Below are 15,910 nucleotides of genomic sequence, written 5' to 3' on the forward strand. Positions count from 1 at the left end.
AAAGATTTTATTCATTTATTTGAGAGAGAGAGAGAGAGAACATGAGCGGGGGAGGGGCAGAGGGAGAAGCAGGTCAAGCAGGGAGCCTGACGGGGGGCTTGATGCCAGGACCCTGCATCATGACCCCAGCTGAAGGCAGCCACTTGACTGACCGAGCCACCCAGGCAGCCCTGGTGTGCATCTTCTAAAGAACGTATACAACACTGGTGTAGATTGCTGCATCTGACTCGTTGTACTCTTTCTGCTCAACTTTGTCACTAGTGGCTAAATGAGGCACAAATATCAGTATAACATTACATAAATGGTTTGGTACTGAGACATAAAATATAAGCATAAATATACCCTTGATTATTAAAGAATTAGGGTAATCATTCTCAAAAAAAATCAGGCAATGCTGTACCTACACAAAGACTTATTTGTGCCTATATTTTATTTGCAATTAAAAAGATACTCTTTTTTTAACTACTGGAAAAACTCCTCAAAAAAATCAAATATGTAAAAATTTGAGTATCTATTAAGGGCTCAGAAATTTGATTGACTAACAGTGCTGTCAAGAATGATTTCACAATTACAATTAAACTTCCACCACTAACCGTACTATGAAGCAATATAGTGTGGGTAAGATTCCAGCTTTGGGTCAAATAGACCCAGGTTTGTGTAATGGTTCCTCATTAACAAAGAGTTCCACTATGTCAAAAAATTCTAATAAAGCTTAACTTATACTATGTATGAAAGTACTCAGCACAATGTCTAGAACTTGATTCTCAATAAATATTAGCTTTACTAATAAACGACTTTCTATCTTAAATGTTTCAAATACTTTTTATTATCACTGATGAAATTTGGTAGGGCCAAACTCCAAAGAATTCAGTAGCTACAGTTGCTAAAATGTACCTATTCTGGGGGCCCCTGGCTGGCTCAGTCAGAAGAGCATGTGACTCTTGTTCTTGGGGTCATGAGTTCGAGCCCCACATCGGGTGTAAAGATTACTTAAATAAACAAAACTTAAAAAAAAAGTGTACCTACTCTGAAATGTAGTAACATGCCCAGAAAAAATCTTAATAAAAAAATCACTGAATTATTTCCATTGACATCAGTCTGTATACAAGGGATGTATTCATAAATTGTCTTTCAGAACCGAAAGTATAAGTGACTGAATGCTGACTGATTTTTAAACAGAATTAGTCAGCCTGATAATCTAATAGTATTCCTGAACTAATTATTAAGGTAAGAAAGCTCTCTTCAATTTACAGGCACACACACACACACACACACACACACACACACATTGTGATAGTTTGAAAAGTGAGATGTGTTTGGCTTTAGGAATTCATCTAGTTCAGCTTATAAACAATTCTGTTTAGTGACTTCAACAAAATCCTTTACTCTCTCGCTGTTTTTGCATGATTATAGCAGAAGCTGCCTCTGCCATGCCCCAAATTTTCATCCTTTAGGTGGGTGAGTGTCCAGACACGGGGGTTATTTGATCAGAAGCAGCACTGGCCACAGAAAAGAGCCTCCGACTGAGGAATTGGTAAAAGCTGTCTCCATGACCACCTCCAGAGGACTGTGACTTCTTCTAGACCCACAATGTGTCAGAGCTGCTGGAAACTGAGGACGAAAGGGAAGTGGTTTGCAGTTCGATTTTTCCATTTGGTTAAGGAGCACGGACAGGACCACACCATCTGATTCTCAGCCCAGACGGTGGTGTACAACTGGACCCTATCGAGTCAGTTTTTCAGGAAGTTCAGGACAGCTCCTCAAAAGCCACTGGGCAACCCCAACGGGTGGGGACCAGGACCCAGGTTCACAAGGAGTTCAGCAAAGGCGATGGGCCATCCGAGCCCTAGAGGATTTGTTCAGGGGCACGCGGGCTGGGGGCTCGGGGACCTGGAAAAGCTCAAAGCACCCTGGGCTCTCCATGGTGGGTAACTTCGAGTCTCTCTTCTCCGATTCCATTTCCTGCCTCTAACTGCCGCAGCTTGATCGTTGAGACCAAGCCACCCGTGACTGTTGAGGGAAATAGAGGGAAAATTGAGCTGCGGCCTGCACCTCCTCCCCAGGCACCAGGGGCAGGGCCCGAGATAACTGAGCCCCAGTCAGAGCTCGTCACTCACTGTCACCCTTTGTGTTCACGCCATTCTGTGAGGGTCCGGGACAGAGATTCTGAGAACCTTGCAGGAGAGCTCCTTCTGCACGGGATCTTTTTTTTCTTGGAGCTTAGGGCTGAGGAACTCAGTCTGTAATGGAGAAAGAGGAAAGTAATGCACAATAAAAGGGCACCATTTAATTCTAGGGAGGGGGCCGGTGAGTGGATATTGGGACACGGAGATCGGGCACGATGGGATCAAGAGCTGTAGTTATCAAGGGGTTGTCCTATGTGGACATTCATCTCTGCTCTTTGCTCACGGGGAACATCTGCCAGTCATTCTCCCCTGCACCGGGCCTCTGTTTTCCTAATCTTCTAAGTGGGGATGCTCTCTACTTAATGAGGATAAAAACGAGGTGAGGATAAGCCATGGTCGCAGAGGTCCTAAAAATACACATCCCAGGTCCATGTGCAAAGAACCATGCCTTAAAACTTGATTCTAAAAATTCACCGATAGCTAAAAATACCCTGTTGACACAGGCCTGTCGGCACTCTCTGATTTTTCATTTTACGTGCACAAATTTATGTTTTTCCATTTTCGTTGGCTAGGGTTCTGTTATTTGAAGGTAAGGTGTGGGAAGTCCTTCAGAGGTTCAATGGGAGATGGGGAATCGGATATAGTTTTTCTCTCTGGAAGAAACTTTCATCGAGATTAAAAAAAAAAATGTTTAGGCTCCGCTTGCTACTGTAACCTCTAGTCTTTTGCCAAATGGCAATACAACAAAGAAAGCCTCCTTTTCAAGTTTCTGGTTAATAAAACAACACAACGCAAGACAAATAAACAGAAACAGAAGGCTGGAGCTTGCAGAACTCAGGGAGCACATGTGTGGAGCGAGGAGGCGTGCTCTGCTCCGAAGGCCAGGCGATGTCTCTGGTGGACCCCCAGACCTCAGCCCCGGCCCGGGGTTCCCAGACCCACTGTGCGAGTCCCCAAACAGAAGGAGGCGACCTGGAAAAATCTCACAAGCAAGCGGCTCTTCTTTCTGCCCTTTTGCCATCCTGTCCCCTTTCCTGCCCCCCAACTTTGTGTTTTCTGCTCATGGAGATTTGAGGGGGTGACCAAGTTTCGGGGGCATGCTGGTTGCACGGTTCTTAAGTCCCTTCTGGAAAGCGTGGGCGTGCCTGGAGGAGCGGTGGTCTCCAGTCATTTGGGAATATTGGGGTAACAGGTAAAGGGGCAGCTGACTTCGTTGAACTGTAAGGTCAGCCTCCTCGGGCTTCTGTTCTCTTCTCTGAGCGGTACAGTTTCTTGGGACTCACCTGGGAGGGCCTGAGGGCTCGGAATCTCGTGCTGGGATGGGGAGGTGGGTGTTGCGGAGGAGGGCCGTGGTCTGGCATGGTGCAGGGACTGGAAGGTTCACACTGTGCTTGCTGCTGTCCCTTCCCGCCCCGGTGCGGGTTCTGGGTGGGGGGCTGGGTCCGGCTCAGGAAGTAGCGAAGCCACAGCACACCCACTCCTTCTGCGCTTCCCTCTTGCTCTCTCTTCTCTGACCTGCAGAATGCTGTCTCACCTCTGCCTTCCGCGGGACGCACAGAGCGGTGCTTTCCCCTCAGGACTGCACATACGCCCCAAGCCCATGAGGAGAGCCTATCCTAGTAAGTCATCACGGCCAGGCGTGCGGGGAAGGCTCTCTCAGCTCTGCATCGCTGGCCCCAGGGGACGTCTCCAGGCCAGTACGAGGCAGCGTCTGTGAATCAGCTGCTGCTAAAAGCTGGAAACAAAGAGTGAACCCAACACTTGAAGAACTGCGAAGGATTTATGAGGTTCCAGAGGAGGAACTGTTCATAAAAAAACTGACGAGCCAACTTCTCTGCAATGTGTTAAATAACAAACCGAGGGTGTAGAGCTGCTTTTTGTTACTCGGAGCAAATGAAATGTCAGGGAAGACCGTGAAGCCGTTGGTGGGACGTCTGAGGCTTTGGAACGCAACTACATGGGATTTTCATCTTTTTGAGGATTTCATGCAGTTAGCGCCTCTTCATTCAGACCTGCTGCTTCTCCTGTTTGGGATATAAATGCCTCCGGGAGGTTTTCTGGGATGTAGGAGTCCCCAGGTTCTCTCAAAGGCTCCTTAAATCTCACTTCCTTGTTGAGGGCTTTATTGGATTCCTCTAGAACTCTTTTTTGGACGATCACCACAAAGGAAGTGGAACCTGGACAAGGCCCTCATTCGGAAGTTGCAAGTCCTAAACACTGCAGGGGGCTTGATGGCCGCCTACCTGTCCTTCCCTTCCTTCCCAGGGGAATCTGGACACAGTGCATACCTCTTCACGCCCTGCCCTGGTTTCTCAGGAATGGCTCAGCCACCCTCAGCTCGGGGTATGGGCTATGATTCAACAACATAAATCAGGGCAATGCCATCCTCCTTGAACATATTGAGTTCAGGAGTGACCCGTGGCCTTATTCTGCTTGAGGCAAAGACTGCAGAGGCTTCTGGAAAGTTCTTTCTCACTTTTAGGAGGAGCAGTAAATAGCCACTTTCTCTCCACCTCAGTTTCTTCTGGTGGCCGTTTTATGATCACAGGGGAAGCTGCCTTGAGGACAAAGTTCATACCCAGAGGGAGGCAGCTCGAGAGCATCTCAGGGAAATGCAACCAGAGTCCTGACTGCATGTTCTTGGAATCTGCCCAACCTCTGATGTCCAGTTATATGAGCAAATAGATGTCCTTATTTGAAGGAATTTTAAGGCATCTGAGTCAGCTGAAATCATCCTGACCTAGGGATTTTGACTCTCAGCGTGGTGTAGAGCTGTGGAAGGGAACTCAGGTAGGGACTGAAGGATCTAGCCTAAAGTCTTAGGCTACCATGTACTAGTGATGTGTCTGGGAGCAAGTCCGGCCGACCTCCAGCACTTGATTTCTGTGTGAAACGGGTGTGATGATGACTGTGTCTGTGTCACCAGGCTGAGGATCGATAAGTCAGAGCTTATAACGTCTAAAATGTTGCTATTAGCATCATTTGCCAGTTCAATTCGTTATTCTGTTATGATGAAAATAATAGGGGCTAACTCTATGAAGATATTATTAAATGTCCAGCCCTACGTTAATTGCTTTAATGACTTAGTTCATTTAATCGGTATTGCAATCCTATAAAGTATGTTATTATATCCCAGTTTTGCAAGGTGAATAAAAGCATTAGAAAAATTAGCATTTTTTTAACCAATATTACACATCTACTAAATGGGGGAGCTTACTAATATATATTTAAGGATAATGTTAATTACACAAGCAATGTCATTGCCACAGCACTTGCCAGCAGTCCCGGATTCTGTATTAGCCTTGTTCCCATTTGGGGGGTTTGACCACTCATGCCATTGTGATCTAGCTTCCTTTTATTGCTCCCAAAGTCCTTAGGCTAATAAAAATTTCCCTTTGTAATTAACTACTGAACTTATTTACTGCACTCAGAAATCATTTGCATTGGAGTTGGGTTTTTCTTTTTAAGATTTTATTTATTTATTTGAGAGAGAGAGAAAGAGAGAGCACACAGAGGAAGAGGGAGAAGCAGACTCCCTGCTGAGCGGGGAGCCTGACAGGGGACTCGATCCCAAGACCCTGAGATCATGACCTGAGCCGAAGGCAGACACTTAACCGGCTGAGCCACCCAGGTGCCCCACGTGCTGAAATTGGTTTACACCAGACTTCTAAAAGTCTGCTTGTGTGTGTGTGTGTGTGTGTGTGTGTGTGTATGCGTGTGTGTTGTAAGACTAGTGTGTTGGGATTAATAATTATTTAATAATTATTACCAATTAGTAATTATTAATAACTAATAATTAATAGTAATAGTAGTGAGTGCTTTAAATATGTTGAGACTGTTAAACGCCCTTATTGGGGGTCTCATCTGAGATAGTGGCTTGCCAGGGGCAAATTATAGCTATAAATGGATGTCACTGATGTCTTGCACTGGAATATTGAAGGTAGGCACCGATTCACTGTAATTAGGGAGGGTCTCCTTTCTATGCGGACCAATAGCTCTCAAATGGGGACAGCCCTGCAGGGGGTGTCTGGCCCTGGTTTGGTTGTCTCAGCTAGGAAGTAGTGGTGTGCTGTTGGCATCTAGTGGCTGTAGTCCAGGGACGACTACTAATTATCCTCCAGCACACAGAACAGCCCCCCTCCCAAAGAATTATCCAGCTCTGGGGCGCCTGGGTGCCACAGTCGGTGAAGCATCCGCCTTCAGCTCAGGTCATGATTCCAGGGTCCTGGGATCGAGCCCTGCATCGGGCTCTCTGCTCAGTGGGGAGCCTGCTTCTCCTTCTCCCTCTACCATTCCCCCTGCTTGTGCTCTCTGGCTCTATCTCTCTGTCAAATAAATAAATAAAATCTAAAAAAAAAAAAAAAAAAAAAAAGAATTATCCAGCTCCAAATGAGAGTAGTGCCAAGGTTGAAAGATCTTGGTCCAAACTACCCAAGGACCGGTGCTGAGCTTTCCTTTCTATACCATTCTTGTTTGGTTAGGAGTCAGGCAACCCATCCTGTTCTAAGAGGTCCGCATGAGGGTCCTGGAATGTTCACAGATTGACCCCCACACTGAAGCTCAGCAGTGTTGGAGCTTGGCCAGGCTGTCCTTCTACTGGAGAAGCCACAGGTTCCTTGCAAGAGACTGATGCCAGCAGACTCTTACCTGCAAGAATTGAGGTCAGCTGATACGCCTCTTGAACAGTGCGCGAGGTCTTCAGGCATTTCTCGTCTACCGGGGCCCCCAGTGCAGTGAGTTGCCGTGCTGCCTGTCTCTACTTGGACTCCTTTCTCTCCGCCGTATCCGCTCAGGGTTACTTCTACTGTCTCAGCCCCTGATGTGTTCTAACCTTGACTTCAGCACGTTCACTCCTCTATTGCCGACCCAGGTTACCGTGATCAGGTTTCTCTAGGCTGGAGGGTATGATCATTTCCCTCTCTTCCTTTTCTCTCGCTTCTTTGCTCTGGCATATGCATTACCTCCCGTTACACTTACGACCTTCCCTCTTGACTCGCAAGAGCTTAGGTTAGAACTGGAAAAAGAATAGAATATTAGAATTTCTTTTCTTTGAATCCTCTTGCTACCGAAGTCAAACTTTTCCTTATGGCCACGTGGATGCCCCTGACCGACGGAGGAGAGAGTTGGGGCATACAACAAAGAAAGAAAAAACTCACAAAGATGAACATGTCAAGATCTTATTTCCCGACATCAGAGATTTCATAAGTTTCTTCCCCCCTACACTTTGGAGTTTAGAAAGGAGGTAGTGGTGGTAGAGGGTAGTTTTATGGGTTTAGCCAGATGTGAGGGACATCTGGTGACTAGATGTTTGTTTTCTAAGCATTTCTGAATGTTATGCTCAGAGGATGGGAATCGGGAATAGAACAGTGGCTGCTCTGGCCTCTTTAATAGGCAGCCCTTGCTTTGAGAGTAGAGGTTAGGGGCAGGAGTAGGAGAGGAGGGTTTGGCCTGGTAGAAGGTAGCTTTTTCCTGTCTGTGCCTCCGTGTCTTTATTTGAAGACTGGACTCTGTCTATCCCTAACATAATAACCATAATGATTCTAGCTATAATTTATACAGTGCTTATTATATGACGGGTACTGTACTGGATGCTTTGCTTACATTTTCTTATTTGCATTCAGTTTTCATAAGCTAGAATCTATGATGTGCTATAGAGATGGCTCCTGACTCCTCTAGAGTCTACATCATTCTTTATCTCCATTTTTGGGGCTGTGGATATCATTCTTTAGACTAAAACATACAGTTCTCACATTTGCGAATTTTAGTGTTACCAAACCCAGTATAATATTTCTTGTTTGTTTTCCATGTGGTGCCAATGGATTGTCTTAATTTATCCACATCCACTAGTCCAGCTAGGTGAATGGTGTTACTTGTGACTGTGAAAGTCTTTATGTGAAGTGAACTCGCCAACCCCAAAGTCAAAACATGGGACCTTTGTTTCATAAACTCCAGGCTCCAACTAGGTGAATGAATTGTTATCTTTGAAGAAAGGGCCAGATCTTCTGGAGGAAAAATCTCTTGTACTTGAGTCTTTGTATTTGGTGTATAAATTTATACTTCAGAAAAGAAAATGCTGCTATGAGAATATGCTGGATGTGTGTGTTTGAAGTCTGATGGAAGAAGATTGTGAACATAAATTCTACCTCTTCCCAAACCCTATGACCAATACTATGGGACAATTGTCCCAGGGAACTATAGGTGGCTCCTAACGGGAGAATTTCTAGCATTAGACAGACATTGTTAGGGGAGTAGGGAGAAAGTTCTGAAGTAAAGAGGAAAGAAGCAAAGTTGGATGACAAATGTGGGAAACAAAAATCTAGAGTCTGTCAAAGAAAAGAGTAGGGGGTTGAATATTAGTAGAAGGAAAAATTTTAAGGTTCAGGAGGTAGGAAAAGATCTTGAGTCGGGAGCCAGAGACCAGTGGTTTAGCTTGGGTCTGGAAAAATCTGGGAGACGCAGATCCAGAATAAAACGCTGCTTGGTGGTTCAGATCATACTGGCCTTCCAGAAGTATCTCCCCATCCCGGTTCGTACAATGGAGCAAACTTAGCATGATTCAGTGCAGAATCTGATATGATCAGTGATAAAAGGCTGGAGAGTTGGTGGTACAAAGGAGCAAGCCTGTGTCCCGAGGACTCTCCTGATCTCTATGCTCTAAGGATATCTCCGTTATTTGAAGACTAGAGACTTATCACAGCTTAGCGGATTTGCAAGGGATTTGACTGCTGGATTGGAGTGGACAGGCTTACTGTGCTCAGATGGGCACCACTGGCCCATGATATCTTGTTCTCTTAAACTGGGGGAAGGATTTGACTTGTCAAGAGGGTCCTCAGCTTCAGAGAGTGGGAAGGGGCATAGAGTGGGGTGAAAAGGAGTAAGGCATACAGTGGAAGACTGAAAGCTTCTTGGTACAATGACATGAGCATACCCCTTCTGCTTTGGGGAAAGGAAACTAATCTTAAGGAAAAAAAAACTAGCATAGGGAGTTTTGAAAAAGTTTATAAAACGGGGCACCTAGGTGGCTCAGTCAGTCGAGAGCCGGGCTCTTGATTTCTGCTGAGGTCATGATCTCAGGGTCGTGGGATCAAGTCCTGCTTTGGGCTCTGCGTTTGGTTGGGAGTCTGCTTGGGATTCTCTCTCTCCTCTCCTTTTGCCTCTCCCCCCCACTCTCTCTCTCTCTCTCAAATAAATAAATCTTTAAAAAAAGGAAAAGAAAAAGTTTATGAAGCAACTCTGAAGGCAAAAAAAAAAAAAAACCACCCATAAATAATTCATATCTTACTTCTGTTTTTCTGAGATCCTTGCTTTCAGTGTTGGGCAGCCAGAGATATCAAAAACTGACTGTGAACGAGGACCCCCCCCCACTTCTTTTGTCAAGGGGAAAGTTTTTTTCAAGTTTGGAAATCTTAAAAATGAAGAAAATAGTTTGCGAATGGATCCCTCCAGTAAAGAAAGAAAACAGAATGATTACCTTTTGTGATATCAGATTTCATATACAGTATAAATATTCTTACCACTTAGAATCAACCAAATACTTTCAGCTCTATAAAGTTTCCATTATTTCACTTAACCAGAGAAATCTGCCAGCTAATATTTTACTAAGCTTGAAAATATTTTAACTAGCCCTTTCCATATCTATCAAGTTCAAAGGGATGATATAATTTATGTATCAATACTCCATAAAGTTTAGTCCTAGAAATGTGGGTTATATTTTCAATATTTATTAAAATTTTTTGTCTATTGGCTGACTTATTTTAAGCCCATGGGCATGTGCTTTTATTGCATGGTAGGCTTAATTCATACTCTCTGTCTTGATGACTCCAGCATCTTGCCGTTCATGAAGATCATTTAAGATGAAAGGCATTAAAATAAGGTAGACTTCAGATATCTAAGCATCTGTTTAATTCAGCCCTTCTTCTCTATTACTTATTTCTGGTGCTGGGCATCAAAGAAAAAAAAAAAAGTCAGTACTGTTCTCTTAAAAATACGTCAAGGCCCCCAACTCTTTAACAACACAGGAAATGTCAAATATTATATGGATATAAATAACTCAGTAAAACAGGGTTACAGGAACATCTGGCTTTGCACAGTTCCACGCACTCGGCTGGCGCAAAGATATTTCAGTAATACTATCCAGTCGTTGGGTTGTGTGACACCGTGGGGCACAGAAGGGAATTTGAGTGTCGAGTGAAAAATGTGCTTGTAAAAGGGTCTGAGTTGTTATCTGTCTAATCCGTCCTAATCTGTTCAGTCATTTGCTCTGGGGGCTCTTAAGAGGGAATACTGACCCCCTCTGGAAGCTGGTCTCTTAGACAGATACCCCCAGCGCCCCCGGCTTAGGGACAGAGGGCAGAAGGTTAACGACCCTCGGGACACAGGCTGCCCTGATGATCACTGGAGAGACCATTTTTAAAAGGGACATCTTAATTTTCTGAGGAACATGCCACTTTATTTCAGGTCTAACCTTGTGGAAACAATCCGAAGGGAAAAATGGTGACAACATCTCCTTTGTTCCTGCCAGCTTTGCCTTGTGCCCTGTTCAGCTCCACTGTTGGGTCTCCCTTTCCTCTCTGCGGCATCACGTTCTCCACTGTGGGCTTTCCTTTTCTTTTTAAGATCTGACTTCCTTGGGTGTTGGGCAAATTACCAGTTTGTGCAATCCAGACTATTTGTGTTCATTTCACTTACACACACTTAAAAGAGAAAGTAAAACCCCCAAACAGACACACACAAGATACATAGAGTCTATGGTTTTCCTCTATGACTAAATTACGGTGGTCAGCATCATCGAGAGTAAGAAAGAACAGCAGTCTGTACCTCAAAGGGAGGCAAAGCCCGATACAAATTAGAAGTATATCTTAGGTCCCTTTGGGCTCATTCCCAAATAAATTTTTAATTTCGTTATTCTGCAAATATTGAGGAACGACTGCGTGCCAAGCACATGGCAGGTAAAAAGTCAAGGCCCTTCCTTGTCTTCAAGGAGCTTAGAGTCTTCATGGAAATAAACATAGACCAGCTCTGACTACATATCGTATGTCCTAAAATAAAGGGAACCACCGAAAGAAAATAAATTCCAGGTAATGATAACTTGCTAAAATATCTCCTATAAAACTTTTGAATATCTAACTATATTAATAGGTTTCTATCCCTTTAAGAGACTTTCTGGAAATCACTTGATCCTTCATTAAAGTCAAGTCTACGAGGTGCAAGAAATGCCTAGCTGAATGTCAATGCTGCCCAGCACTGGAACAGGAAGGGGAGGCGAAGCTGATCTCTTTCTGAAGCACTTGGGGGCAATTGTGTTGAAAGATATCCCTTTATTTAGAGTAGGGTGGGTAAGGGCAAAGGAGCGTGGTAATCTGGTTCCCAGAGACCCCCAAAGGGCAACCCTCAAGGTGTCTCTTTCTGTGTTCTTTCTCAAATTACCTTATTTTATTCATTAATTAATTGGTTAATTCAACTACCATCTATTTATAGAGCACATTCTAGGAACGAAGATGTGCGGGAGAAAAGACTTTCTAGCTTTCAAGGCGCTCCATCAGGTGGAGGAAATCCATGTAAATACACAAAATTACACAATCCATGTAAATACACAAGCACAGTGTGGTAAGTGCTGGGGATCTTTGCTAGAGATTAGCAGGAGATAAAGATCAGGTTAGAACGCAAGACCCCAAGGTGGATGGGTTGGAAATCATCCAATGGGTCGGAGTCATTCTCACACTAAATATTCAAATTATAAATTGCATTTTTATTCAAAACTATCCTGATTGGCCACATAATTTATGTTAATTGGGTAGTTTCCCGATTCCTTTTCACTATGTTCTTCGTAGACATGGCTTTAAAGGAACGATCAGTGAGTCACCTGAGTTCCAGACTCTGCCTAGGCTATATGTTCGGTTCTCTAGAACCTTGAGAGGGTGCTTTCTTAGGGTTATTCATTCGTGGGCTCCCAGCCCCCGCACACCCAGCCCAGCCCCAGCCCAGCCCCAGCCCAGCCCCAGCCGAACATTGTTGAATATCATTTGCCAACCTGCTTTTCTGCCGCTTTTTAATGCTCACTTTCTCCTTTCCCTTCCCATTCTATTCCAGGGATTTGACAGAACAAACTACCCTCAGACACCATTGAGATCGTGACACAGGCCAGTACACTTCAGGAAATTCAAACTGACAGAAACCCCTGCCTTCTGCTATTGCAAAAGTGGCTTGGTGCAGCAAGACGCCAGCTCAGAGTCCTGGGCTGCAACGAAAGGTTCTTGACCCTCTCTGCAGAGAAGGGAGTGCCTGGGGGGCTGAAAGCTTTGGCAGGGTTGAGATAAACACTCAGGTTAAGGCATTTTTCATCTGTTTAACCAGATCTCATTATTGTCAAACAAGACTGCTGGACTCACAAGAAACAGCTACGGTATTCTTGGTGAGAGTTGGGACAAGAAGTAAGAACTTATTTTTTTCCACTAAGGTTAATTCCCCTGATGCTGGGATGCCAGGCAAAATTTTCACTGGATTGAAAATGAGGGCCGAAGAGGATAAGCTCTTGGAAACTTTGAAGGAAGATGGCACCTCACATAGCCCCGCCCGGCCTGGTGGTGGAGGAAAAGAGGACTTAGTAATAATCTTACAGAGATCTCCTATGCAGAGAATCCCTTTCTTAGGACACTTACATAACTTAAACATAACATAAGCAATCCTCAATTGCGTATTCCCTTGCTATGTTATTGTCTTACACTTCCCTTTGTCTTTGGAAAATGCGACTTTGTCGCATTTTTTTTTTTTAAATAGCTTCTCGTACCTTTCCCAGGTTGAATTAAATTTAATAATTGTTTTGTCCTGATGATGCTCAGGTTAGCTAAATTACCGTGCTACCCAGCCATGAGTCCGGATTACATAGGAATAGTGGTGATCCATGTGAAAATACCTCCAGTTAGTCTTATAAAGTGGTCTTCCTGAAATGGAACATCTGCAGTTGAGAAAATCCAAAGCAAATGCCTGGTAAGTGAATTCTTTTATTGGCCACTAACTTCAATCATAATCTTATTTTATATTTGGATAGCGCATTCATTCTCGTAGCTCATTTTTGTTTTCATCGTACAATGCAGCCTTACCATTTTTAAAGCTATTCTTTAGTTAGAAATATTTACAGAGTTACTAGTTTGCGAGGATGATCTTACAACACTCCTCTCCCACTTTCACAACGGTGAGTTTAAACCTTTTCTGCGCTCCCTGTACTCCCACTTCACCTCCGGCTGTGTAGGTGAAATGGAAGCCATCAGCTGGGAACGCCTTTAACTTCCTGCTACCAGATCTGCATCCTATATCTGCCTGCATGTTACTCCTCTCCCTTCCTCTGACAGGTCTCTGAGGTAGCTATTTTACAGAGCAGGAAACATACAGAATGACCTGCAGAACTGTCCAACATCTTACAGGAAGTAAAAGGTGGTGGCCGAATTTGAACTCAGGTCTTCTGATTTTTGGTCCCAGAGCCCTTCCCCCTCTTCTCATTGTTTAATAAACTTTATTTTTTGTTTTTTTTTTTAAAGATTTTATTTATTTGACAGAGAGAGAGAGGGAGAGCGCACAAGCAGGGGGAGTGGCAGGCAGAGGGAGAAGTAGGCTCCCCGCTGAGCAGGGAGTCTAATGCGGGACTCGATCCTAGCACCCTGGGATCATGACTTGAGTTGAAGGCAGATGCTTAACTGACTGAACCACCCAGGTGTCCCAACTTAATTTTTTCTAAAGAGCGGTTTTAGGTTTACAATAAAATTGAGAGGAAGGCACAACGATGTCCATATACCTCCCGTTCCCACAATTATTGGCATCACTTGCCAGAATGGTACTTTCTTTTTTTTTTTAACCAAGGATGAACCTTCATTGACATGTAATTACTCAGAGTCCATAATTTACCTAAGGGTTCATGCTTGGTATTGTGTATTCATTGGGTTGGGACTAATGTATAATTACATACGTCAATCGTTATAATGTTATATAGAGTATTTTCACTAAATATCCTCTGTGCTCTGCCGAATTCATCTCGCCAGCCTCCACCTGGCAACCACTGATCTTTTATTGTCTCCATAGTTTTGCCTTTTTGAGCATGTCATAGAGTTGGAATCATGGTATATGACCTTTTCAGATTGGCATCTCTCACTTAGAAATGCGCATTTAAGTTTCCTTCATGTCTTTTCATGGCTCATCATCATTTCTTTTTAGCACTGAGTGATATTCCCTTGTCTGAATGTACCATAGTTCATCCATTCACCTATGAAGGGTATCTTGGTTGCTTCCAAGCTTCACAATTATGAACAAAGCTACTACTATAAACATCTGGGCAGCTTGTTGTGTGGACATATGTTTTCAACTCCTTTGGGTAAATACCAAAGAGCACAATTGCTAGACTTCATGGGAAGAGTACTTATGATTTTGTAAGAAACTGCCCAAACATGTCTCAAAGTTCTACCACTTTGCATTCCCAATAGCAATTAATGAGAGTGCCTATTTCTCCACATCCTTGCCAGAATTAGGTTTTGTTGGTGTTCTGGATTTTGGCCGTTCTAACAGGTCTGTGGTTGTATCATTTTTAAATTTGCATTTCCCTGATGATTTATGAAGTGGAACATCTCTTCATATGCTTACTTGCCATTTGTGTATCTTCTTTGGTGGGCGTGTCTGTTAAGAAATTAAAAGTCAGGTCATTTCCTCATTGTTGAGTTTTAGTCATTCATTCATTCATTTCAGACAGGGAGAGAGAGAGAGAAAGAGAGAGAGAGAGATAGTGCAAGCAGGGGGGAGGGGCAGAGGGAGAAGCAAACTCCCCGCTGAGCAGGGAGCCCAACATGGGGCTCGATCCCAGGACCTTGGGATCATGACCTGAGCCGAAGGCAGACGCTTAACTGACTGAGCCACCCAGGCACCCATCATTGTTGAGTTTTAAGAGTTATTTGTATGTATTACATAACAGTCCTGTATCATATTTGTCTTTTGCCAATGTTTTCTCCCTATCTGGGGCTTGTCTTCTCATTGTCTTGATACTGTCTTTCACAGAGCAGCAGGTTTTAATGAAGCCCAACTTATCAATGATCTCTTTCATGCATTGTACCCTTGTGTTGTATCTAAAAAGAAACCACCATACCCAAGATCATTTAGGTGTTCTCCTGCATCATCTTCTAGGAGCTTATAGTTTTGCATTTAAGTCTATGATCCATTTTGAGTCAATTTTTGTGAAGGGTGCAATGTTTGTGTCTAGATTCACCGTTTTGCATGTGGGTGTCCGCTTGTTCCAGCACCATTGTTGAGGACACTGTTTTTGCTCCATTGTATTCCCTTTGTGCCTTTGTCAAAGCTTAGTTCGCTAGACTTATGTGGGTCTATTTTGGGCTCTCGATTCTGTCCCATTGATCATTTGTCTATTCTTTGCCACACTGTTTTGATTACTGAGCTTTTTTTTTTTAAGATTTTATTTATTTATTTGAGAGGGAAAGAGAGATAGTGAGAGAGAGAATGAGCAGGGGGAGAGGGAAAGGGAGAAGCAGACTCCCTGCTGAGCAGGGAGCCCAATGCGGGGCTCCATCCCAGGACCGTGGGACCATGACCTGAGCTGAAGGCAGATGCTTTACTGACTGAGCCACCAGGCACCCCTGATCACTGTAGCTTTACAGCAAGTCTTGCAGTTGAGTAATGTCAGTCCTCCAACTTGCCTTCTTCCATATTATGTTGGCCATTCTGGGTCTTTTGCGTCTCCATAGAAACCTTAGAATCAATCTGTTGATCTCCATAAAATAACATGCAGGGAT

At 43.9% G+C, this 15,910-nt stretch overlaps 1 long non-coding RNA gene across 1 annotated transcript in view; it reads left to right on the top strand.

The window, feature by feature from the left end:
- LOC123783195 (uncharacterized) overlaps positions 1–15,910 on the top strand; it is a 52,143-nt gene that overhangs the window by 23,243 nt on the left and 12,990 nt on the right. Inside the window, exon 5 of the long non-coding RNA XR_006777155.2 lies at positions 12,216–13,112. This is a non-coding gene — a long non-coding RNA (uncharacterized LOC123783195). The remainder of the gene's footprint in view (positions 1–12,215; positions 13,113–15,910) is intronic.

The sequence above is a fragment of the Ursus americanus genome, chromosome 16 (genome assembly GCF_024610735.1).
Source record: "Ursus americanus isolate L20-20 chromosome 16, mUrsAme1.1.p, whole genome shotgun sequence".
NCBI classification, from domain to species: Eukaryota; Metazoa; Chordata; class Mammalia; order Carnivora; family Ursidae; genus Ursus; species Ursus americanus.